The sequence below is a fragment of the Hibiscus syriacus genome, unplaced genomic scaffold (genome assembly GCF_006381635.1).
Source record: "Hibiscus syriacus cultivar Baekdansim isolate YM2019G1 unplaced genomic scaffold, ASM638163v2 tig00003454_pilon, whole genome shotgun sequence".
Classification (NCBI taxonomy): Eukaryota; Viridiplantae; Streptophyta; class Magnoliopsida; order Malvales; family Malvaceae; genus Hibiscus; species Hibiscus syriacus.
This window is the reverse complement of record NW_024061972.1, coordinates 2,857,337-2,884,133: the sequence shown is the minus strand read 5'-3', so window position 1 is coordinate 2,884,133 and position 26,797 is coordinate 2,857,337.

Genomic DNA, 26,797 nt, shown 5'->3' with positions numbered 1-26,797 from the left:
TCTTTTCAATTTTCTGCAAAAGCTTCCACCAAAGTTTTAATTGCCAATTCACCCCCCTCTTGGCCGATTCCGTCAATCGATTAAATCAACAATGGTATCAGAGACTCACTCATTTGAAGGTTTAATCGCCTCTTAAGTCTATTCGGGAAGAGTTACATCGATAATCAAGTCATCAATGGCCTTCACTTCAAACGCCGACTCCGGTCTTGATTCGATGCCCGTCAACAAGCCTCCTTTCTTCAAAGGAGTTAACTATGCCTATTGGAAGAATAGGATGATGTATTTCATTCAAGCAAGTGACATGGGAGCATGGAATGTTGTAGAACATGGATATCTCAAACCTCTCACTCATTCAAGATTGTGGAGTGAATGAGAGACAAGAATGTTCCAGCTCAACTCCAAAGCCATCCATATTATATTTTGCGGTCTTGGACCAGATGAATATGGAAGAGTTTCATCTTGTACAACCACCAAACAAATATGGGATAAACTACAAGTCACTCATGAAGGCACCGACGAGGTAAAAGAATCTAAAATTAGTCTTCTAACACATAGCTATAAAATTTCAGGATGAAACCAAATGAAGATATCAAAGCTATGATGGATAGATTCTCAACGATTGTCAATGGTCTAAAATCATATGGAGAGATCATTCCAAACGAGAAGCTTGTGAGGAAGTTAGTTTACTCACTTCCAAAATCATGGCAATCCAAGAAGACGACAATCATCGAGACTAAGAACCTAAAGTCCTTAACTCTTGAAGAGCTAATCTGTTCTCTCCTCACTCATGAAATGATGCTTGAAGATGAGGTGGACCTCGATTGAAGAGACACCAAAGGAGAAGGAGAAGAAGAAAAACATTGGAGTTGCTCTCAAATCACAATGACGAGGAAATGGCATAAACGGTTCAGAAAAATGATGACCTTCGAGGAGACCTTCAAACGAAATGAAGGCCTCAAAAATGAACCAAAAGAAAAGGATCCTATCATTTGCTATGAATGCAAAAAACCGGGGCATGTCAAATATGATTGCCCATAATTGAAAAGAAAGGGTGTTGAAAACATTTTGATATTTCGATATAACAAATTAAATTAAAAGAATTTTAATTTTGAAAATGATTTTTCTAAGCATATTCGATATATTAAATCGAATTTCAAAATATTACTCAAAGTATTTCAAAGTTCATTTTAAATCCTTACTAAAGTGTAAAATTAAGTTTTAATCTTAAAATAATTTCAAAACAATTTTACAAAATATTTCGAACCATTTCAAAGTCAAAAATTACTGTTTGTCCAGAGGGAACCGATTCCCCCTGAAGGGTTTTGCTCCGAGAAATAACAGTGTGCTCAGAGGGAACCGATTCCCCCCAGGGGGTATCGATTAACCCCACTATTCAACGGTCGAATATTTGAATTTTACACTTAGGGAACCGATTCGCCATGAGGGTGTACCGATTCCCCCCACGCTCCAAGAAGAAATATGAATTGTTTTCACACTTAAATGGCTCCAATAACTTCATTAATGATCCTCAACGTTTAGAAGTGGTTCAATGTGTATTTAAACAAGCTTACAAGCCATTGATGAAAAACAATAAACATCAAGCAACTAGAATCAAGAGAGAATCAAAGAGAAAGCATCAAACCTCAAGTTTGATCATTTCAAGCCTATTTTTCATTCAATATTCATTTTGCTTTCAAGAACACTTATTGTGCTCAATTGTATTTATTCTTTAGTGTTCTTTCTTTGTTCTAGAATTGTGCAAACATATTTTCCTTGTGAGGTTTTTCTTGTAAGTTTGCAAATTTGTAATCTTCTCTTTGAGAAAAGAGTGTTCTCAAGAATTGGGGTATATTCTTGAGGGATTGTAAGGTTATCTCTTTGGCCTCAAAAGAAGGAACAAATTAGTGAATTTGTTGGAAAATCCTTAGTGTGGATAGCTAAGGTAGTGGATGTAGACTTTGGTTGATAAAGTCGAACCACTGTAAATCGCTGTGCAATTACTTTCAATTTTCTATAAAAGCTTACACCAAAATTTTTATTGCCAATTCACCCCCCTCTTGGCTGATTCCATCGATCGATTAACTCAACAATTAGTATCAGAGCCTAACTCATTTGAAGGTTTAATCGCCTCTTGATTCGATTCGGGAAGAGTTACATCGATAATCAAAGTCATCAATGGCCTCCACTTCAAACTTCAACTCCGGTCTCAATTCGATGCCTGTCAACAAACCTCCTTTCTTCAATGGGGCTAACTATGCGTATTGGAAAAATAGGATGATGTACTTCATTCAAGAAAGTGACATGGGAGCATGGAATGCCGTAGAAGAAAGATACATCAAGCCTCTCACTCATCCAAGATTGTGGAGTGAAGGAGAGACAAGAACGTTCCAGCTCAACTCCAAAGCCATCCATATCATATTTTGTGCTCTTGGACCAGATGAATATGGAAGAGTTTCATCTTGTACAACCGCCAAAGAAATATGGGACAAACTTCAAGTCACTCATGAATGTATCGATTAGGTAAAGAAATCTAAAATTAGTATTCTAACACAAAGCTATGAAAATTTCAGGATGAAACCAAATGAAGATATCAAAGCTATGACGGATAGATTTTCAACGATTGTCAATGGTCTCAAATCATATGGAGAAATCATTTCAAATGAAAAGCTTGTGAGGAAGTTAGTCTACTCCCATCCAAAATCGTGGCAATCAAAGAAGATGGTAATCATCGAGTCTAAGGACCTAACATCCTTAACTCTTGAAGAACTAATCAGTTCCCTTCTCACTCATGAAATGATGCTTGAAGATGAAGTGGACCTCGATAAGATTGACGAGACACCAAAGGAGAAATGTAACACCCGTAACCCGTATATTTATACCTATACAGATTACGGATGTTACCCGCATTTTCTAAAACTATTTAAAAATTCAAAAGCGATTTAAAATATATTTTCTTAAAATGGTGAATAATTTTATAAAAATACCATATTATATAAAACAGGTTTCATTGTAACCAATTTAATTCAAAAGATTTATTTTATATGAATAGTGAATAGTACCCATGAACAGTGACATTGAATAGTGGGGGAATCGATTCCCTGTAGCAGGGGAATCGGTACCCCTTTTACAATCCAAAAATTTGGTTTAAAATGGGGTTATTGTTCATGCTACAGTAACTTTCGAAAATTTACATATAAAACTCATAAAAATTAACCTTTCATCACTATAAAAATTCCCAAAAATTTACTCAATAATTAAATTAAATATTTCCAAATTACATGCCACTATCTAAAATCCATAGAAATTATTCTTGAGCATTTTCAACATTTTCCATCTCAAATGAAAATTTTAATGTTCACATCATTCAATAAGAAAACTTGATAAATTTATAGCGATAACTTCATAGCAATTAATGCTAAAATCACACTAGTAAACAAATTTACTCTTTTTTTTTATCATTACGAACTTGACACTTTTCAAGTTCTTGAGAATCAATCTCGATCTATACAATAATTCATTTCATCATGGAAGGTTAAACAATACATTTCCTCATTTTTACCTTCACAAGGTAACTCTACCAAATTTTATGGACTTGATATTTATTCTCAATCCAACTCATAACCATTTGATTCCCTGATAATTCAACTTTCTTTAAACCTTTAGCGGAAATCATATTTACCGCTTACTCAATTTTTCTTATTCAAATCATCAATGATTTAAATAATTTAATGCTTAGCTTAAATATTTGTCACTTATTTAAGCTTACCTAGATAAACCTCAGAATCATCACATATTCAAAAATCTCCTTTGGATCCTCATCCGATTCGACTTTTCTTGTAAGCCATTCAAACTTTTTAATCGATTCTTCCAATTTATAAAATTCATTGGAAACTGAAGCATTTCTTCCAAAAAATGGAGAAAAATCCTTTAAAACATCCACCCTTCTAAGGTGTTTTACATAAGTCATGTATGTTCCCTTTTTGTCGATTTCAATCTCAACATTCTTTTCAACCATTTCGACTTTATTACCTTTGTCTTTAATTTTAACATCTGAACATAGTCAGAATCATCATACATTAGTAAAGAATAACTTTACTCCCAATAAGCATCATCACAGTATATATACAACTATCAGTAACTTTTGACATCCTAGTGGCATGTATACACTTTTTAAATCAAAAACAACCTCAGTTTAGTCCTAGAATCGGCTAAACCTATAGCTCTGATGCCAATAAATGTAACACCCGTAACCCGTATATTTATACCTATACAGATTACGGATGTTACCCGCATTTTCTAAAACTATTTCAAAATTCAAAAGCGATTTAAAATTTATTTTCTTAAAATGGTGAATAATTTTATAAAAATACCATATTATATAAAACAGGTTTCATTGTAACCAATTTAATTCAAAAGATTTATTTTATATCAATAGTGAATAGTACCCATGAACAGTGACATTGAATAGTGGGATAATCGATTCCCTGTAGCAGGGGAATCGGTACCCCTTTTACAATCCAAAATTTTGGTTTAAAATGGGGTTATTGTTCATGCTACAGTAACTTTCGAAAATTTACATATAAAACTCATAAAAATTAACCTTTCATCACTATAAAAATTCCCAAAAATTTACTCAATAATTAAATTAAATATTTCCAAATTACATGCCACTATCTAAAATCAAAATTCACAATAGGATGTCTTACTGATTTTGATCATGGTAAAATATACCTCTTAATGCTTGATGTCGTTCTGAACTCTTTATTCTTATTCTTTGCTTTTTACCTACGCGGGAAAATCATCACACGCTAAGTATAAGCTTAGTGAGGCAATTAAAACAATATATATAGTGCAATACAATTCATGCATGAATTTAGATTTCAAATCCAATGCCATAAAACCATGCTAATAGCATCTTCAATATTTTACCATGATCAAAATAATATAAAACTTCTTACCTTTCATCCCATAAGCTCATAAGCTTATTTTTACCAAAATACTTACCATTTAAATTCCATAAGCTCATAAGCTTATTATTATTTTTTTCAATATACTTGCCATTATTCCGTAAGCTCATAAGCTCATTTGCATCGTTACCATTATTAACCAATAAAACATAATCCATAGTCAATAAACCGTAGACAATAGCCCAATATAACACCCTGAGGACCCTGGGTATACGAGTAAAATACCTGCACCGTAGTGCTAAACCTGCACTAAGCTTACGCCGTAGTGCTAATCCGGACAATACACATAAGGTCGTGCCCACCACCTACACTAAGCTTACGCTATAGTGCTAATCCGGATATAAACCTGTACTTAGTGTCCTTACACACTATAGTGCTAATATAAACCTGCAGCTGCTATACTCTATGGCATGCCAACTATACCCTGTCCCTCAATGACTTACTTGGGCATATAGTCTATTTTATTCAATTCATCCATGGCAAAGTATATTATCAATATTTAACATTGGGCAGTTCATACCCGAAAACATTCATGGTAAAATGTCACATTTTTCATAATCAATGCATTTTGATTTCATACCGTGACATTTCAATGTCATGTCAATTTATAAAAACATGGCATAATATCATGCTGATATAAACAAGGTCGACTTATCGCAAGTCTTCCTTATGATGTATAAAACATCCATGTGTAATTTCATGCATGTATTGCACTCACCTTGACACTTTATGTCTTTCAAAATATATGAGCCTCAATATTGTCCACAATATACCCTTTTTATACTTGACTTGCTTCAATTGCAAATCGACCATGATCTGTATAAATCAAAAATTTATAATAATACATATGTAAGTATTTTACTAACATAACCATATCCCAAAATAATTCCATAGCATACTTCAAACTCATTTCCACCAAATAATTCAATACTTATTAATTCCTTTAACATTGGAACCCACTTTTCCCATTTACTCAAAATGGTCTTCACCATTTTACCACTTAAATTCTTAAAACCAAAAATTCCAACATTGAAATTATTTCCATTCAAATGCTTTTACAAAAGCATAAATACATTTAAGTACCCCAAACTATGAAATTGTTGTACTTAAATAACCAATCACTTCAATCTTCCCAAAATAATCAATTTCACTTCTAACACTCATTTCAATTCTCAAACAACAATTTCCAGCATAGTACATCAATTATACAACTCTTACACCACAGCCCATTAATTTTCCAGAATTCAGACAACTCGCACTACCCTTAAAGAATCATTATTCTGTATTCATATAGACACTGGAATTCAATTCTGTTTCTTCCGTTAAACACTAGACTCGAATACGAATCTATCCATATAAAGAAATCCTTCTAATTCATTCTGTACAATTTATGGTGAATTTTCAAAGTTCACCAACAGAATCTGTTTTGTACAGAATTCTGCTGTCCGACTTTTCTGACCTTTCCTCAGTTACAAATTCATATATATTTGTATACAACTTGAAATTAATCCCCGTTTATTTTAAACAAAACTAGATCCATATATGAACATAATATATAAAAATAACCTCCAAATTATTTTTATATATTTTATGGTGAATTTTCGAACCCACTGTAATTCCCAAAATCTAAACTGTTTTTCTTTAACCTCGTCCTTATGTTCTTCATCAATTCATACAACCTCAAAATCATCAATAATCATCATCAATTTCAAAAACCATTGTATAAACCCAAATTTCCAGATTTGGGGATATTTGAATCAAGCAAGATTATCATACAATATTTGTACCAAATGATAGTGTTTTTCGCAAATAACCATTTTCTATTTTCATCATACTCATAATCCTAAAGAAATTTCTTGAAAAATGAGTTGAAGATCTCTTACCTTTGAAGAAACCCACGCAGCTTTTGAAGGAGAAGATGAACACATTTGGTTGAAATGTCATCTTAATTTACATTTCATTCCACTTTAAATGAATATATTATTCATTTAATTGTGATAAGACCAAAACACCCTTAATGAATATCTAAAATCACCATAAAACCAAGCCATATGATATTACAAAGTCAAATATAATTTAATTTGACTTTGACCTACGAAAATGCCCTGAAATTTTCAAAACTTGCGTTTTAGTCACTAAATTTCACTGTTTCAGTTAAATCTGAAAAATTGCATATTTCCAAACCAAATTTCTCTGATCCAAAATATTAAAATAATATTTCCAACCATCTTATAACAACCTTCAAATTTTCGTAAAATTCAAACTCGATCCGAATTACCGATTCCTTATCGGCTTTAACCCTTTCTAGTTTTTCTTCACTAAAACTCCAAATCCAAAAATATGATTTCTATAAAACTCCACTCTCAAGAGTAGACCATCTATTTATGGAATAAAATTCTTTTTAGGAAATTATCACTTAATTCCCTAAATTTTTTTCCCAAATTTCTACTTTGACCATCAAACTTTCAAAAATTACATTTTGGTCATCATCTAGATTTTTGGGGTATTACAAGAAAGGAGAAGAAGAAAAACATTGGAGCTGCTCTCAAATCCACAAAAGATGAGAGTGGTTCGAATGACGATGATGACGACGAGGAAATGGCATTATTTGCCAAATGATTCATAAAGTTGATGATGCCCAACCGAGGAAGAAAATTCAAACGTCATGAAGGCTTCAAAACTGAATCGAATGAGAAAGACCCGATCATTTGTTATGAATGCAAAAAGCTGGGGCATGTCAAATATGATTGCCCATAATTAGAGAAAAAGGGTCAATCCAAAAAGAAGCACAAGGCTCATGTAGCTACATGGAGTGATGAAGAAGGTTCTGATGAAGAAGAACAAGAAGTTGCAAACTTGTGCTTGATGGCTATCGGGGAAGATTCTAAGGTAACCTCTAACTCATTCGATTTGGATGAATTATCGTATGATGTGTTATTAGAGGATTATAATGGGTTGGCTTCGGATTATAAGACTCATTTTCAAAATACAAAAATGATATTTCAAAATTGAAAAACGAAAATAGTCTTATATCCAATACCAACAATGAGCTTGAAAGTAAGATCAAAGAATTGCAAAACAAAATTAATGATTTTGAAAAGAAAAATACTAATTTGCATAACTTACTTTCAAAAGTTCATGATGATCATCAAAAGAATATTGATGATCTTAAAACTTCTTTTAATAAGGTTGGAACAAAAAGTTTTGAAAAAGGTAAGAATTCAAAATCTAACTTTGTTAAGAAAAGTTTTAGAAGCTACAATCATAGAAGTCCTAAACGAACCTTGAATGGTAAAATTGTTAGGAGTATATGGGTTCCTAAAGAATTCATTACTACTAAAGATAAGGATGTCCTTCATAAATAGATACCAAAGGGGACAAGGATTTTAGAAACTAATGAATATGGACCCAAAAGAATTTGGGTACCAAAAATTAGAAATTAATCTATGTTTGTAGGAAAAGGAGCATTGCTACAAGGCACGGGAAACAAATCCAAATTCATGGTACCTTGATAGTGGATGCTCGAGACACATGACCAGAGACAAAAGCCGATTCATAGAGCTTAACACCAAAAATGGAGGAGAAGTGACTTTTGGTGATAATACAAAAGGTCACATTAAAGGTATTGGTACTATAGGTAATACCTCTTCCATACAAATTAAAAATGTGTTATATGTGAAAGGATTAAAGCATAATCTATTGAGTATTAGTCAATTATGCGATAAGGGATTCAATGTCATGTTTGAAATTAATGGTTGTAAAGTCATTGACATTGCATCTAATCGAATTATGCTTGTTGTTCATAGAATAGGAAACATATACATGGTGCATTTAGATTCTATTGATATGACTAATTTGTGCCTAGTTGCTAAGGATGAACATGATAGTTGGTTATGGCATAGGAGACTAGGACATGCTAGTATGAGTGTTTTGCAACGGCTAATTCAAGGAGACTTAGTAAGAGGGTTGCCTAAGCTTAAATTTGATAATGATAAAATCTGTGATGCTTGTGCTAAAGGAAAACAAAAGCGAATTTCTTTTAAATCCATTAATGACGTATCAACTATTAGAGTGTTACAATTGATCCATATAGATCTTTTTGGGCTAACTAGGACTACTAGCTTTGGTGGAAAACAATATGCATTTGTCTTGGTAGATGACTATTCTAGATATACTTGGGTTCTATTCTTAAGTACTAAAGATGAAGCATTAGAAACTTTCATCACATTTTCAAAATTAATCCAGAACGAAAAAGGTTACTCTATCACTAGTGTTAGAAGTGATCATGGCACTGAATTTGAAAATCTCGGATTTAATGAGTTTTGTAATTCTAATGGTATTAGGCATAATTTTTCAGCACCTAGAACCCCTTAACAAAATGGATTTGTTGAGAGGAAAAATCGAACTTTAGAAGAAATGGCTAGAACCATGCTTTGTGAAAATAATTTGCCAAAATATTTTTGGGCAGAAGCCACAAATACCGCTTGTTATGTTGTAAATCGAGTAATGATTAGGCCAATTTTAAAGAAAACTCCATATGAAATTTTCAAAAATAAAAATCCTAACATTAGCTATTTTTATCCTTTTGGATGTAAATGTTTTGTTTTAAACAACGGTAAAGAAAACCTTGGCAAATTTAATGCTAAAAGTGATGAAGGAATTTTTCTGGGTTATTCCTTAAATTCTAAAGCTTATCGAGTATTTAATAAAAGAACTTTAGTTGTAGAAGAGTCTATACATGTTGTTTTCGATGATAATCTCCTTCTGAGGAAGGATTCTTGTGTTAATGATGATATAAGTATTATACAAGTAAATGACGTTAGACATGACGTTGGAGAATCATCATCAAAGGAAGAAACGAAAGATGAGGAAACTCATGATCCTCTCAAGAATCCAACCATTGAAGAAAGGGGAGTATCTTATCCAAGACAATACAACTATTTCAAGGATGGTGAGATTATAGGTGATCCATCCAAAGGGGTAACAACTAGATCCTCTCTTAGAAATATTTGTAATTATGTTGCATTTATTTCATGCATAGAGCCTAAGAACATCAAAGAAGCATTAAAAGATTAACATTGGATTATGGCTATGCAAGAAGAATTAAATCAATTTTAGAGAAGTAAAGTATGGACATTAGTTCAAAGGCCTAGTAATAAATCTACTATAGGTACTAGATGGGTATTTAGGAATAAGCTTGATGAAAGTGGTAATATTGTGAGAAACAAGGCTAGACTTGTTGCTCAAGGGTATACTCAAGAAGAAGGCTTAGACTATGATGAAACATATGCTCCCGTAGCTAGGATGGAAGCAATTAGAATGTTATTAGCATTTACATGTTTCAATTAATTCAAATTATATCAAATAGATGTTAAAAGTGTATTTTTAAATGGTTTTATAAAAGAAGAAGTGTATGTGGAACAACCTCTAGGTTTTGAAGATTCAAAATTTCTGGATCATGTTTTAAAATTGACAAAAGCACTTTATGGTTTAAAACAAGCTCCTAGAGCTTGGAATGAAAGATTGTCAAATATTTTAATTGAAAAAGGTTTTTCAAAAGGAAAGGTTGACACTACATTGTTTTTAAAGAGAAAAGGTAAAGATTTATTAGTAGTTCAAATTTATGTTGATGATATAATATTTGGTTCTACTAATGATGTTCTTTGCCAAGAATTTTCTAAGCTAATGCAAAGTGAGTTCGAGATGAGCATGATGAGGGAGCTCTCATATTTCTTGGGACTCCAAATCAAGCAACGAAAAGATGGCATCTTCATCAATCAAGCTAAGTACGTCAATGATATGCTCAAGAAATTTGGATTGGAAAATGGGAAACCTTATGCCACTCCAATGAGTTCTTCTACAAAGCTTGACTTCGATGAAGGAGGTAAATGTGTGGATGCTAAATTATATAGATCCATGATTAGTTCATTTCTTTATCTAACCGCAAGTAGACCCGACATTATGTTTAGTGTTTTCTTATGTGCTAGATTTCAGTCATGTCCTAAAGAATCACATTTGCTAGCTGTTAAGAGGACCTTTAGATACCTTAAGGACACTCCTAGTATAGGACTTTGGTATCCTAGAGACTCTAGCTTTAGCTTACATGCCTTCTCTGATGCGGATTATGGAGGATGCATATTAGATAGGAAAAGCACCTCCGACACTTGCCAATTCCTTGGAAATATGTTGATTTCTTGGTTTTCAAAGAAACAAAATTGTGTTGCATTATCTACCACTGAAGCTGAATATATTTAAGCCAATAGTTGTTGTGCACAAGTTTTATGGATGAAACAACAACTTTTTGATTATGGAATTGATGTAAGTACTATTCCTATCAAGTGTGAAAATACTAGTGCTATTTGTCTCACTAAAAATCCCATCCAACACTCTAGAACTAAGCACATTGAAATTAGACATCACTTCATTAGAGACCATGTCACTAAGGAAACTGTAGTTCTAGAATTTTGTTGATACTTTGCACCAATTAGCGGATATCTTTACAAAACCTTTAGACAAAGAAAGATTTTGGACACTTAGGAGAGAATTAGGTTTAACTGACCTGTCTTCACTTAGTGTTTAAATCAATTGTAGCACTTTTAGAATAAATGGAAAATGCTTATAATAATAATAATTTTTGATTGCATTCTTTGCTATTAGTTAGGGGGAGTTTATGATTCTTAGTTAAAAATAAATTTTATGTTCAAATGTAGTTTAAGGATAAATTGTTTGATTGAACATAATTAATTTTTCTATATATGAGATGCCAATACCACTAGAGAAAATTAATTTATCATTTGTGAAGGTTTAAAATACAGATTTTTAAATTATAGGGCAGAGGGAATCGATACCCCCATGAAGGGGAACCGATTCCCCCTTTGAATGGGAACTGATTCCCCCTTAGGGGAATCGATACCCCCCAAGGGTTCTGGATATACTCGGCCAGAATCCCTTTTTTCCTCTTTTATCTCTCTTTCTCTTCTTTGCCGCCTCTCACTCTCTCCATCACTCAAAATCTCCACTTTGCTTCAAACATCAATTTTTATTCGGAATCTCTTCATCTTTCAATTCCTAAACCTGTTGGAATCATCAAACTAGTGCAAAAATCATCACATTCTCACAAAATCCGAAAATCTTCAAGGTATTTTTCTAAAACTTCTATTTTGTCAATTTTTAACATAGGACTAGATTTACTTAGTTCTATATTGAAATAATGATTGGGCATTGATTGTTTAGTGTTTAGAAACTAGATTTTACAACCAATTTCATCAAAATCTCACAACTTTTCAAATAAATTTTGAATTTTCGAAATATTAAAAAAATATTTTTAAATTGTTATGTTTTGATTTAATTGTGTTATTTACATGTTAACTATACATACTATAGTTTTTTCAAACATTATTTTCAATATTTTTCAAAACTTTTCCCATTAGATTTGTTTTAGAGAACCTGAAATATTGAGGACTCAATTGAGTTTTGGGATTGATTGAATTGCATACATGTGTTTTTCTAAATTGCAGGTTATCCATTCTATTCCGATTTCTTAAACCGTGTCAAAACGAGCTAGGTCTAGTCGTTTAAACCGTCAATCAAACCCTCCTCCAAATCCTCCTTTTATCCCACCAAATCCTATTTTTAATCCCATTGATCCTAATTTAACTATCCAAAACTCGTGCTTCAATCAACCTGGTCCTAGAAATCATCGTTTCTAATGATGTTTGTATTAAAAACCGAAATCAATCTGAAACCATAGGAGTTCGTTCCTACCTTCTAGGAAAATACTTCTATCTTGACCCGACTTACATAGCCAATGCATTAGGCTTAGATAATGATGGTTTATCTAATGAAAAACAATTATTAGGTTCTCGATATAAAAGAAGGGATAGTGCAAGTGTCTTAGATCTTCATGAGTGTTTTCTTCATCTAATGATCACTTGGTGGTTTCGACCATCCAGAGGTCGTTACTCTACTCTTAGATCTTTGGTGGTTACATTATTTTGAAAACAATATTAAAATAAATCTTCATGAGATTATTTTTGCTGAAATTGTTAAAACCGTAAACTTAGTTCCAAATAAGAAACTTTGTTCTTCTCTAGTTTATGGTTGCATTCTGAGTAATCTTTTTTCTAAATCCGAGCTTAGAGTTGGTCTAGATGCCTCCTTTCCTCTTAAAAAACAAATCAATCTTCTTTCCTTAATGAGATCGGGATGGACCAAGGATAAAGAAACCGGTGCATAGGTTCGATCTGCTGAACTTACTCCGGGAGCTAGTTCTTCACAAGCACCACCAGCAGTTGATGACGATTCTGATGATGAAGACGAACTAGATCAGCCCGCGAAGCAAGCACGACAAGCGGATCAAATGCCTCCCTATTTTCAATCTTTTATGGAGACATTTAACTTACATTCTGCATCCATGGAATCAAGCTTTTCTTTCATTGAGTCCCAGCTCACTTCCTTGGGAGCTCAACAATGGGAAATGAACTATCGTTTGGATGGACTCTCTTTTGAGATGAGAGCTCGATATCCTCCTCCTCCTCCCGATCCTTCTATGTATGAATAGATCTTGCTTTGTTTTAGTTTGAATTTAAAACTTAAAATTGTTAAAACATTTTGAATGCTTTTGGATTGTTTTTTTTTTTGGTTGTTGGAACTTACGTTTAATACATTTGGTTTGGATTTCGTGTTTATTTTGCATCTTTAGACAAATATGACCAATTATCCATTACATGTTTATGAATATTGATTTATGAAATTAATGGCTAACCTCTCTTTTGATTGTGATCTTAACAGCTTAAGCTTTATATTAATAAATTAATTAGCTTACGTTTTTCAAAATTCTTGTTTAAAACATTTTTATAGGGTCTTTTGATTTAACAAAAAGGGGGAGAAAGTGTTAAAGTAAGGGGGAGTAGTATTTTTCAAAATCAAAATTCATTTTGAAATTAGAAAATATTAAAATGTTTTGTTATATCAAAAAGGGGGAGATTATTGAAAATATTTTGATGTTTCGATATAACAAATTAAATTAAAAGAATTTTAATTTTGAAAATGATTTTTCTAAGTATATTCGATATATTAAATCAAATTTCAAAATATTACTCAAAGTATTTCAAAGTTCATTTTAAATCCTTAGTAAAGTGTAAAATTAAGTTTTAATCTTAGAATAATTTCAAAACAATTTTACAAAATATTTCGAACCATTTCAAAGCCAAAAATTACAGTTTGTCCAGAGGGAACCGATTCCCCCCCAAAGGGGTGCCGATTCCCCCTGAATGGTTTTGCTCCTAGAAATAACAGTGTGCTCGGAGGGAACCGATTCCCACCAGGGGGTATCGATTCCCCCCAGGGTGTATCGATTCCCCCCACTGTTTAACGGTCGAATATTTGAATTTTACACTTAGGGAACCGATTCCCCATGAGGGGGTACTGATTTCCCCCACGCTCCAAGCAGAAATATTAATTGTTTTCACACTTAAACGACTCCAATAACTTCATTAATGATCCCCAACATTCAGAAGTGATTCAAGGTGTATTTAAACAAGCTTAGAAGCCATTGATCAAAAACAAGAAACATCAAGCAACTAGAATCAAGAGAGAATCGAAGAGAATGCATCAAACCTCAAGTTTGAGTATATCAAGCCTATTTTTCATTCAATATTCATTTTTTCTTTCAAGAACACTTATAGTGCTCAATTGTATTTATTCTTGAGTGTTCTTTGTTTGTTCTAGAATTGTGCAAACATATTTGCCTTGTGAGTTTTTTCTTGTAAGTTTTCAAATTTGTAATCTTCTCTTTGAGAAAATAGTGTTATCAAGAATTGGGGTATATTCTTGAGGGAATTGTAAGTTTATCTCTTTGGCCTCAAGAAAGAACAAATTAGTGAATTTGTTGCAAAATCCTTAGTGTGGATAGCTAAGGTAGTAGACGTAGACTTTGGTTGATAAAGTCGAACCACTGTAAATCGATGTGCAATTACTTTCAATTTTCTGCAAAAGCTTACACCAAACTTTTTATTGCTAATTCACCCCCCTCTTGGCCGATTCCATCGATCGATTAACTCAACAAAGGTTCAATCAAAAAATAAGCACAAGGCTCATGTGGCTACATGGAGCGATGAAGAGGGTTTCGATGAATAGGAACAAGAAGTAGCAAAATTGTGATTGATGTCATTCGGGGAAGATTCTAAGGTAACCTCTAACTCATCTGATTTTGATGATTTATCTTATGATGAGCTATTAGAGGAATATAATGGGTTGGCTTCGGATTATGAGAAATTGTTTTTAAAATATAAAATTGATATTTCAAAATTGAAAAATGAAAATAAACTCATATCCAAAACCAACAACGATCTTGAAATTAAAATCAAAGATTTGAAAATCAAACTAGAAGAGTTTGAAAAGAAAAATTCAGATTTGCACAATTTACTTTCAAAGGTCAATGATGATCATCAAAAGAAAATTGATGATCTTAAAGTTTCTTTTGATAAAGTTGGAACAAAACATTTTGAAAAAGGAGAAAATTCAAAATCCAACTTTGTTAAAAAAAGTTTTAACTACAATCATAGAGGTCCCCGAAGAACCTCTAATGGAAAAATAGTTAGAAGTATATGGGTTCCTAAAGAACTCATTACTACTAAAGATAAGGATATCCTACACAAATGGATACCTAAGGGGACTATGATTTTGGAAACTAATGAATATGGACCCAAAAGAATTTGTGTACTAAAAATTAGAAATTGATCTATGTTTGTAGGAAAATGAGCATTACTATAAGGCACGGGAAACAAATTCAAATTCATGGTACCTTGATGGTGGATGCTCGAGACACATGACCGAAGACAAAAGCCAGTTCATTAAGCTTAACGCCAAAAATGGAGGAGAAGTGACTTTTGGTGATGATTCAAAAGGTCACATTGAAGGTATAGGTACTATAGGTAATACCTCTTCCATACAAATTAAAAATGTGTTATATGTGAATGGATTAAAGCATAATCTCTTGAGTATTAGTCAATTTTGTGATAAGGGATTCAATGTCATGTTTGAAACTAATGGTTGTAAAGTTATTGATGTTGCATCTAATCGGATTATGCTTGTTGGTCATAGAATAGGAAACATTTACATGGTGCATTTAGACTATATTGTTATGACTAATTTATGCCTAGTTGCTAAGGATGAGCATGATAGTTGGTTATGGCATAGGAGACTAGAACATGCTAGTATGAGTTTTTTGCAACGGCTAATTCAAGGTGATTTAGTTCGAGGGTTGCCTAAACTAAAATTTGATAATGATAAAATCTGTGATGCTTGTGCTAAAGGAAAACAAAAGCGAGTTTCTTTTAAATCCATTAATGATGTATCAACTAGTAGAGTATTACAATTGATCCATATAGATCTTTTTGGGCCAACTAGGACTACTAGCTTGGGTGGAAAACAATATGCATTTGTCTTGGTAGACGACTATTCTAGATACACTTGGGTTCTATTTTTAAGTACTAAAGATGAAGCATTAGAAAAATTCATCACGTTTTCAAAAGTAATCCAAATTGAAAAAGGTTACTCTATAACTAGTGTTAGGAGTGATCATGGAACTGAATTTGAAAATCTTGGATTTACTAAGTGTTGTGATTCTAACGGTATTAGCCATAATTTTTCAGTACCTAGAACCCCTCAACAAAATGGAGTTGTTGAGAGGAAAAATCGAACTTTAGAAGAAATGGCCAGAACCATGCTCTGTGAAAATAATTTGCCAAAATATTTTTGGGCGGAAGCCACAAATAGAGCTTGTTATGTTATTAATCGAGTAATGATTAGACCTATTTTAAAGAAAACTCCATATGAACTTTCTAAAAATAAAAAGCCTAACAATAGTTGTTTTCATCCTTTTGGATGTAAATGTTTTGTTTTAAACAACGGTAAAAACAATCTTGGCAAATTTGATGCTAAAAGTGATGAAGGAATTTTTCTAGGTTATTCCTTAAATTCTAAAGCTTATCGAGTATTTAATAAAAGAACTTTAGTTGTAGAAGAGTCTATACATGTTGTTTTCGATGATAACCTCCTTCCGAGGAAGGATTCTTGTGTGAATGATGATGTAGGTGTTATAAATACAAATGACGTTAGACATGACGTTGGAGAACCATCATCAAAGGAAGAAACGAAAAATGGGGAAACTCATGATCCTAACGAGAATCCAACCATTGAAGAAAGAGAAGTATCTTATCCAAGAGAGTATAACTATGTCAAGGATGGTGAAATCATAGGTGATCCATCCAAAGGGGTAACAACTTAATCTTCTCTTAGAAATATATGTAATTATGTTGCATTTATCTCATGCATTAAGCCTAAGAATATTAAAGAAGCATTAAATGATGAACATTGGATTATGGCTATGCAATAAGAGTTAAATCAATTTGAGAGAAGTAAAGTATGGACATTAGTTGAAAGGCCTAGTAATAAATCTACTGTAGGTACTAGATGGGTGTTTAGGAATAAGCTTGATGAAAGTGGTAATATAGTGAGAAACAAGGATAGACTTGTTACTCAAGAAGAATGCATATATTATGATGAAACATACGCTCCCGTAGCTAGGATGAAAGCAATTAGAATGTTATTAGCATTTGCATGTTTTCATGAATTTAAATTATATCAAATGGATATTAAAAGTGCATTTTTAAATGGTTTTATAAAAGAAGAAGTGTATGTGGAACAACCTCTAGGTTTTAAAGATTCAAAATTTCCGGATCATGTTTTAAAATTGACAAAAGCACTTTATGGTTTAAAACAAGCTCCTAGAGCTTGGTATGAAAGATTGTCAAATTTTTTAATTGAAAAGGGTTTTTCAAAAGGGAAGGATAACACTACATTGTTTTTAAAGCATAAAGGTAAAGATTTATTAGTAGTTCAAATTTATGTTGATGATATAATATTTGGTTCTACTAATGGTGTTCTTGGCCAAGAATTTTCTAAGCTAATGCAAAGTGAATTTAAGATGAGCATGATGGGTGAGCTCTCATTTTTCTTGGGACTCCAAATCAAGCAAAGAAAAGATGACATCTTCATCAATCAAGCTAAATATGTCAAAGATATGCTCAAGAAGTTTGGACTGGAAAATGGAAAACCTCATGACACTCCAATGATCTCATCAACAAAGCTTGACTTAGATGAAGGAGGTAAATGTGTGGATGTTAAATTTTATAGGTAAATGATTGGTTCTTTGCCTTATCTAACTGCAAGTAGACCGGACATTATATTTAGTGTTTTCTTATGTGCTATATTTCAATCATGTCCTAAAGAATCACATTTACTAGTTGTTAAGAGGATCTTTAGATATCTAAAGGACACTCCTAGTTTAAGACTTTGGTATCCTAGAGACTCTAGCTTTAGCTTGCATGCCTTCTCTAATGCGGATTATGGAGGATGCAAATTAGATAGGAAAAGCACCTCTGACACTTGCCAATTCCTTGGAAATATGTTGATTTCTTGGTTTTCAAAGAAACAAAATTGTGTTGCATTATCTACCACTGAAGCGGAATACATTTCAGCCGGTAGTTGTTGTGCACAAGTTTTATGGATAAAACAATAACTTTTTGATTATGGAATTGAAGTAGGTACCATTCCTATCAAGTGTGACAATACTAGTGCTATTTGTCTCACTAAAAATCCCATCCAACACTCTAGAACTAAGCACATTGAAATAAGACATCACTTCATTAGAGACCATGTCACTAAGAAAAATGTAGTTCTAGAATTTGTTGATACTTTGCATCAATTAATGGATATCTTTACAAAACCTTTAAACAAGGAAAGATTTTGGACACTTAGGAGAGAATTAGGTTTAACTGACCTATCTTCACTTAGTGTTTAAAATAATTTTAGCACTTTTAAGAATAAATGAAAAATGCTTATAATGGTAATTTTTGATTGCATTCATTGCTATTAGTTACGGGGAGTTTATGTTATTTGGTGAAAATTAATTTTATGTTCAAATGTTGTTTAAAGATTAATTTGATTGATTGAACATGATTAATTTTCAATATATTAGTTGCCAATACCACTAGAGCTAATTAATTTAGCATTTTAAGTATTTAAAACGGATTTTTGACATTTTTGTGCTTCATGCATCGATACACTTAACAGTGCATCGATGCATCCCTTTGAATGTGCATCAATTCATCATGTTGATGCACCGATGCACGCCTTGAATATGCATCGATGCACAGGGTCATGCATCGATGCATCCGTCGGGTTTTGGGTTTAAAAGGCTTATTTTCTTATTTGTTTTAAACCCTAAAACTAAACTCTCTCTAGCCATGCGCCTCTCTTCTTCCCTAAACTCTCCTAATCCTGCATTTATCATCAAATCATGCAAAACAACATCACATTCCTCTCAAATTCGAAATTTTCAAGGTATATTTCAAAAACTCCATTTATTGATTTTTGATCTTAGGACTAGTTTTAATTAGTTCTAGGATGAACATTATATCGAGCATTGATAGTTTGATGATTACAAACTAGTTTTTACAACTAATTTCATAAAAAAAAAACTCACAAATTTTCAATGATTTTGTGAATTTTCGAAATAAAAAAATCAAAAATCTAAATTTAATTTCTAAATTTGATGTTTTTGATTTAATTATGTTTTTCATGAAAAACTATACATATTATTTTCAAATAGTTTTTCAAAACCTTGCCCATTAGGATTCGGTTTAGAGAACCTTGAATTATTGAGGACTCAATTGAGTTTTAGGATTGATTATTGTGCATACATGTGTTTTATATTGCAGGTTACATTCCATTTTTCGATTCCCAAACCATGTCTAATCCCAAACACCCAAGAACTTCATCGAGTCATTCTCGTTCAAACCAACCTCCAAATCCCGTTCCTCCTCCTCCTAATAGTCTTATATGACTTTGTTTCAACATGCCTAAATGTTGTAGAGATGACCTGTACCATAGGTATATGGAGTCTTTCCAATCCTATAGAATCCGAGAAGAGCGTATTCCTTCTCTTCAAGCCATGAATGACGTTGATTTTGAATACCTCCCAATTCTTAAAACTTGAAAGTTTGATAAATTGTTTCGTCTCAAACTTGTCGTTTTTCATCAGTTAGTCCGCATTTTCTACTAATGCGGTGTGCATTCAAAATGATACTCAATGTGGGACTATTGCTATTAGATCCTATGTCTTAGGCCAATATATTAATATTGACCCCACAACTATAGCCTCACGTTTTGGGTTAGATGATGATGGGTTATATAATGAAAATGAAAATGTGGATTATCCCTATATTCCAAACTCTAGTGTTAGTACCCTTCGTTCTCATCACGATCATTTTCTTCATTTGATAATCTCGTGGTGGTTTCGACCATCTGCTGGTAGGTACTCCACTCTTCGTGGTAGGAATTTATGGTGGATGTATTGTATTAAGAACAAAATCAAAATAAATCTACCCCACATTATTTTTAGCCAACTAGTAGATATCATAAACATTGTTCCTTCAAAACATGTAGAAATATTAGTTTATGGATGTCTTCTTAGTAACCTTTTTATCAAACTTGGTCTAGACATCTCTCTCGATAATCCCATTCCTCTCCAAAATCCAATCAATCTAACCTCATTAAAGAAGGTCGAGTGGAAACAAGACGAGGAAACCGGTCAATGGGTCTTTAGACATGGTAAGCAAACTCCGGGAGCTAGTTCCTCACGAGCTGCTCCTAGCTCCTCTCGTGCTCCTCCTCCTCCGGCTCCAGCTGCTGACGATGATCCTGAATTTCAACAACTTATGCAAGACATCGACGATCACGTACCAGATGATGAGCCTGCTCCACAAGAGGATCAAGTGCCTCCATATTTTTGTTCATTTTTGGAGACATTTGATCTACGGTATGGTTCCATCGAATCCTACATGACTACTACTCACGAAGCAGTAAATCAATGCTTAGACACTTTGGAAAGCTCGACAGATGGAGTTTTAAAGGGAGATGCTTGCACGTATGGAAACTCTCTCTCTCTTGAGATGCAAGCCCGATTTCCTCTTCCGCCTCTCGATCCTTCTATGGACGAGTAGACCTTGTTTTGTTTTGGATCTTCGTTGAACTTTTCTTGTTAAAACATTTTGAATATTTTAGGATTATTATTTTCTTTGGATTGTTTGACTTTGTTTGGAGATATGATTTGGATGTTTTATGGATTTTAAACTTAATATATATTGGTTTGGTTTGAATTTTCATTTTGAGCTTAATGTTTATTAACTTTTTGCATCATTTACGTATTAGTTCATTATGACCAATTATCCATTACATGTTTATGAATATTGATTATTAAACTAATGGCTAACGTTTCTCTTGATTGTGATCTTAGCAGCTTAAGCTATATTACTAATCAATTGGCTAATTTTTTTTTACAATCTTGTTTATATTTTTGAGTCTTTTTGATTTAACAAAAAGGGGGAGAAATGTTAAGTGTTACAATGTTTTAAAGGGAGAAGTGTTATAGTAAGGGAGAGTAGTAATTTCAAAATTAATTTCAAACTTGATTTTTCTAAGAAAATCTTAAAATTATTCAAGTGTTTTGTTATATCAAAAAGGGGAAGATTGTTGAAAACATTTTGATGTTTCGATATAACAAACTAAGTTTAAATGAATTTTAAGATTTTACAAATATTTTTCTAAGTATATTCGATTCAATTAATCGAATATCAAATTATTACTCCAAGTCTTTCAAGATCAATTTTAAACCTTACTAAATGTGTAAAATTATGTTTTATAGTTAAACTATTTTTTAAACAATTTTCACAAAGTATTTTGAACCGAAATCAAGCCTAAAATCAATTTTTCAAAGTGATGCACCGATGCACCAATCCATGCAGCGATGCACCAATTAATTTTTCAAACATCGAATGCATTTTATGCATCGATGCACATACCATGCTTCAATGCACTCAATGCATTTGATGCATCGATGCACAAGACCATGCATCGATGCACTCTAGCTTTTCAAAACATCAAATGCATTTTATGCATCGATGCACTCTCAGTGCACCGATGCACTAAGGGTCCAACGTTCAAAATATTTGAATTTTACACTGATGCACCTAGGGTATGCATTGATGCACTGACGCGCCCAACTGCTTTAATTAATTGTTTTCACATTTAAACGGCTCTATTGACTCCACTAATCATCCCAACGTTCAGAATCATTTGAAGGTATATTTAAACAAGCTTAGAAGCCATTGATCAACAACAAGAAACATCAATCAAGAAGAATCAAGAGAGAATCAAAGAGAAAGTATCAAACCTCAAGTTTGAGCATTTTCAAGCCTATTTCATTCAATATTCATTTTTTCTTTCAAGAACACTTATTGTGCTCAATTGTATTATTATTGAGTGTTCTTTCGTTGTTCTAGAATTATGAAAACATCTTGCCTTGTGAGGATTTTATTGTAAGTTTGCAAAATTTGTATTGTTCTCTTTGGGAGAGAGTGTTCTCAAGAATTTGAGGTATAATTCTTGAGGGATTTGTAAGGTTAGTCTTTGTCCTCAAAAGAAAGACAAATTAGTGAATTTGTGGGAAATCCTTAGTGTGGATAGCAAAGGTAGTGGACGTAGACTTTGGTTGAGAAAGTCGAACCACTCGAAATCACTGTGCAAATCTTTTCAATTTTCTGCAAAAGCTTCCACCAAAGTTTTAATTGCCAATTCACCCCCCTCTTGGTCGATTTCGTCGATCGATTAACTCAACATAATGGAGTAAGTCAGTTTGTGAATCAGTAACCTAGTTAAGAATTAGTTTATTTGGTTTCAGAATCTAAGGTTTTATTGAAGAAGTGGTTTGCGATTGGGTTGTTAACAAATAAAGGTTTATGGGGCGCATGTAATTGTTTCAGGACAGTTTATGTGGTGTTGTCTGTCTCGACAGTCGTTTATGTTTTTCAAGCATTTATGGAATTGTGTACTTTTGTTGAGGTCCGCTTGGGTTGTGTTTTCTGATATTGTTGTTCGGGGTTAACTGGAAGTTGTTTAAAATAAAATTATGAATTGTAGTGCTAGTTGTAGTGCTAGTTGGGATTGAAATGAGTGGTTATTAAATTTGTTGGTCAATGTTGGTTTGTTAACGTATGAAAATATGAGTATCAGTGTTCTTTGGGTTTGCTTTAGTAGGTTAATATTTGGTAATGGAAGTGGGAACATTTTATGTTAGAGCTTGTAAAGAGTTACACTTATTGTCGTCGGGAAAGGATTTTGTTTGGGTATTTGTGAACGTTTTCTAAGAGTGCACATTTCTATCTATGTGTGTGATAGATTCATTTTGGGTTCGTAGTTGAGTTACGTTCGGCAGTGATGGTAGGTTGTGTAGTGTTCCTTTGCCGATCATTTTGAGTTGTGATCCTTGAGTTGTGTCAGGATTTTAGAGGGGTTTGCGTAAGCGTCAGGGTTGAAGTTTAGCTTTAGTGGTATTTATTGTTCGCGGATGAATGGTCAGTCAAGTGGCTACTTCGAGTTTTAGAGGTTATGCTTTAGGCTTGTGTTATAGACTTTGTTGGTTATTGGGAACATTATTTTTCGTTAGTGGAGTTTCCGTGTTATAACATTTATCATGCTAGTATTCATATGGCTCCTTTTGAGGTGTTGTTGGTCCAGATTTGGCTCGGGAGACCAAATATAAGATTAAGTGGGTTACTGAAAGTTTGAAGGTTGCTTTTGATAGACAAAAGTCTTACATAGATTTGAAGTTTCGTGAGGTTAAGTTTACCGTGGACGATCTTGTGCTCTTGGAAGTTTCGCCTTGGAAGAAGGTGTTGCGTTTTGGACGCAAGGGTAAACTTAGTCCAAAGTTTTTAGGTCTTTATGAGGTTTTAGAGGGATTGGTCCTTGAGAGCGTTATTTGTTGCTATGGTTGTTTGCTTCTGTGGTCCGATTGTTTCGTATTGTAAAATTTGTAATGTCAATGGTTGGGTATTATTTTGGAGAGGTTTTGTACGTAGGTATAGACTTAGTTTGGGTTGTGTTATTTCAAGTGTGGTTGGTACTGATTTAGGTTCGTGAGAGTAAAGATAAGTGGAAGGTACAATGATTTACTTAAGGCTGAGTGTCGGTATTGGTGTGATATATTTATGGTATTGTGGATTTGTTTGGATTGGTAATGTTGATTTCGAGAGGATTTTTTTGTGGAGGAAAGTTTAGATGTTGTTCATGGTAAGTGGATTGGATAAGAGGTGTAACATCCTAAACTACGGGTTAGTGACTAAATTGTAAAATTTTAGAATTTGGTGATTAAAGTGGAAAAGTTAGATAGTTCAATGACTTATTTAAAAACAATTTCTGAAGGGTTATTGGTAATTATTGAAAGAGTCAAAGGGCAAATAGGTCATTGAATAATGAAAATAATTAAATAATAATTAATGGGTATTATAATACCCATGTGGAGTATGTGTTGAGGAGATAAGTTTCCAGACTTATCTTTTCCATCTTCTTCTCTTCTCCAGCGTGAATCATACAAGCAGAGGTGAGTTTCTTAATTAGTTGATTATTTGTTCAATTAAAGGTTGGGTTTTGATCCTTAGATGATAATTAAGCTTAATGAAAGCTTAATTTGTCTTAAAATCAAAAGATGAAGAAGTTATGAAAGATTAAAGTGAATGGGTTTTTAAATGAATTTATGGAAAAGAGTTGATAAGTTGAATTTGAAACTAAATTTGACTTGTCATAGGTGTGAATAAGAAATTATAAGTGTTAAATCAAAGTTTGGATAACATGGAAAATTTGTGTGTGATTCTTGAAGTTCATAAAGAGGAAAGGATATTAAGGTTAAGATGAGATAAATGAATATAAATGAGTTTAAGCATGTATAGGTAAGTTAAGAACATGAAAGGGGAGGAAACAAGAAGTGTTGAAGATGAAAAGAGTGAATTTCATGCTTAAAATGTGATTTCTGGGCAAAGAGTATCGATTACCCATTCAATAAGTACCGATACCCTCTTGAAGGAAAAATTCCAGAATAGAACAAGGGTATCGATACCTTAGGGTGGGTATCAATACCCCCTAAAGGAAAAAATGGAATTTTGGTTCATTAAATTAGCTTAAGTTATTAACATCAAGTTATATGGTTTAGGCTTCTGATAATCGTCTTGGAAATTATGTTTATGTAGATATTGAGCCTAAACGAGTTCCAGAACAAGTGACAAGTAAGATCGAATCAATGCAAGCAAGGCTAAGGTGAGTGCACATTATTTAGTATATGATGTTCAATGGAAAAATAAGACTTGCGATAAGTCTATCTCCAATATTAAAATGCATGAATTCATAGAAGTATGTGTTTTCTATGATTTATATGTGTGCATGAGTATATGTGTTATTTGATATGAATATGGTAAGTAAAAGGGATTAATGGCGATGATAAGAATAATAATAAGGATAATGAAATGATATGTATATGTGAATATATGTATATGAGAAGACATAAGAATAAGATATAAAAAATGTAACAAGAAGTGTGAAATGACATGAAAAGTTGATATAAGCTATGCAAAAGTGATCTACGTGATTATATGTATATTTGATCCAAGTTATGTAAACATATGAGAATACATGCCTATGTGATGAGCTATGTGAAAGTAAATACATGAAAATAATATATAGTTAATGTGATATAAAAGATTATGTAAAATTGTGAGAGAAGTTATATGGCAATGATATACGGATTATATGAAAGTATGTATATGAGTATATGTATAAGTTTAGATGTTATTCAACGTTCTATGTGATGTATATATGAACATATGTGAACAAGATATGATATACATACATGAACAAATGAGAAATGATATAAGACATAAAAAATGATCTACGTGATTACATGTAATATGTAATATATGTTATATGATATGAGATATATGCTTACACATACATGTGGTATGTGACAGAAGAGAAAGAACATGTGATTATAAGAGAAATGATATGAATGCAAGAATGCTATACAATGATCTATGAGATCATATAAGAATGATACAAGTGATGTGAATTGTTATAATGATTATGCCCATTTTATGTGATATGAGAGTTAGTGGTATAGTTGGCATACCAAGAGTCGAGGATTACCTATGTCTTTCGGGACATATGGACAATATTACCTATGTCTTTCGGGACATATGGACAGTATTACCTATGTCTTTCGGGACATATGAACAGTATTACCTATGTTATTCGGGACAGATGGACAGTTTACCTATGTTCTTCGGGACATATGGACAGTTTACCTATGTTCTTCGGGACATATGGACAGATTATTATAAGAGCTGTGGTGACAGCATATATGTGCACAACCTCAGTGTACTCACATACCTTGAGTTCTCAATAATATACATGAGATAATAAAGAGATAATAACAAATACAATATATGTTATGCATATGCTTTTGGGAATATGAAATGTTTCACAGGAATTATATGATGTTATATGAGTTTCTTTGTGAAATTATATATGTGTTATATAATACATAGAAATGGTAAGTATAAGATCATATGATAAATGTGCTTATAACAGGTAATAAAAGTATTGTTATTGTTATATGTTATCATGTTATTACTCTTTATAATGAAGTACATGTGACATGATTGAATGGTTTGATTATATGTTCATATTTATAGGAAATGCATTATTATTATGTTTTATATGCCTCACTAAGTCAACGACTTAGCATGTGATTGTTTCACACGTAGGTTTCGAGAAGAAGAAGATTGATAAAAGTTATGCAAGATAGGTCAGTTTCTCCTTTCCAAAGATCAGATCAGAAAAGAATTGAATAGTATGTATTTTGTAATACTGAATATAGT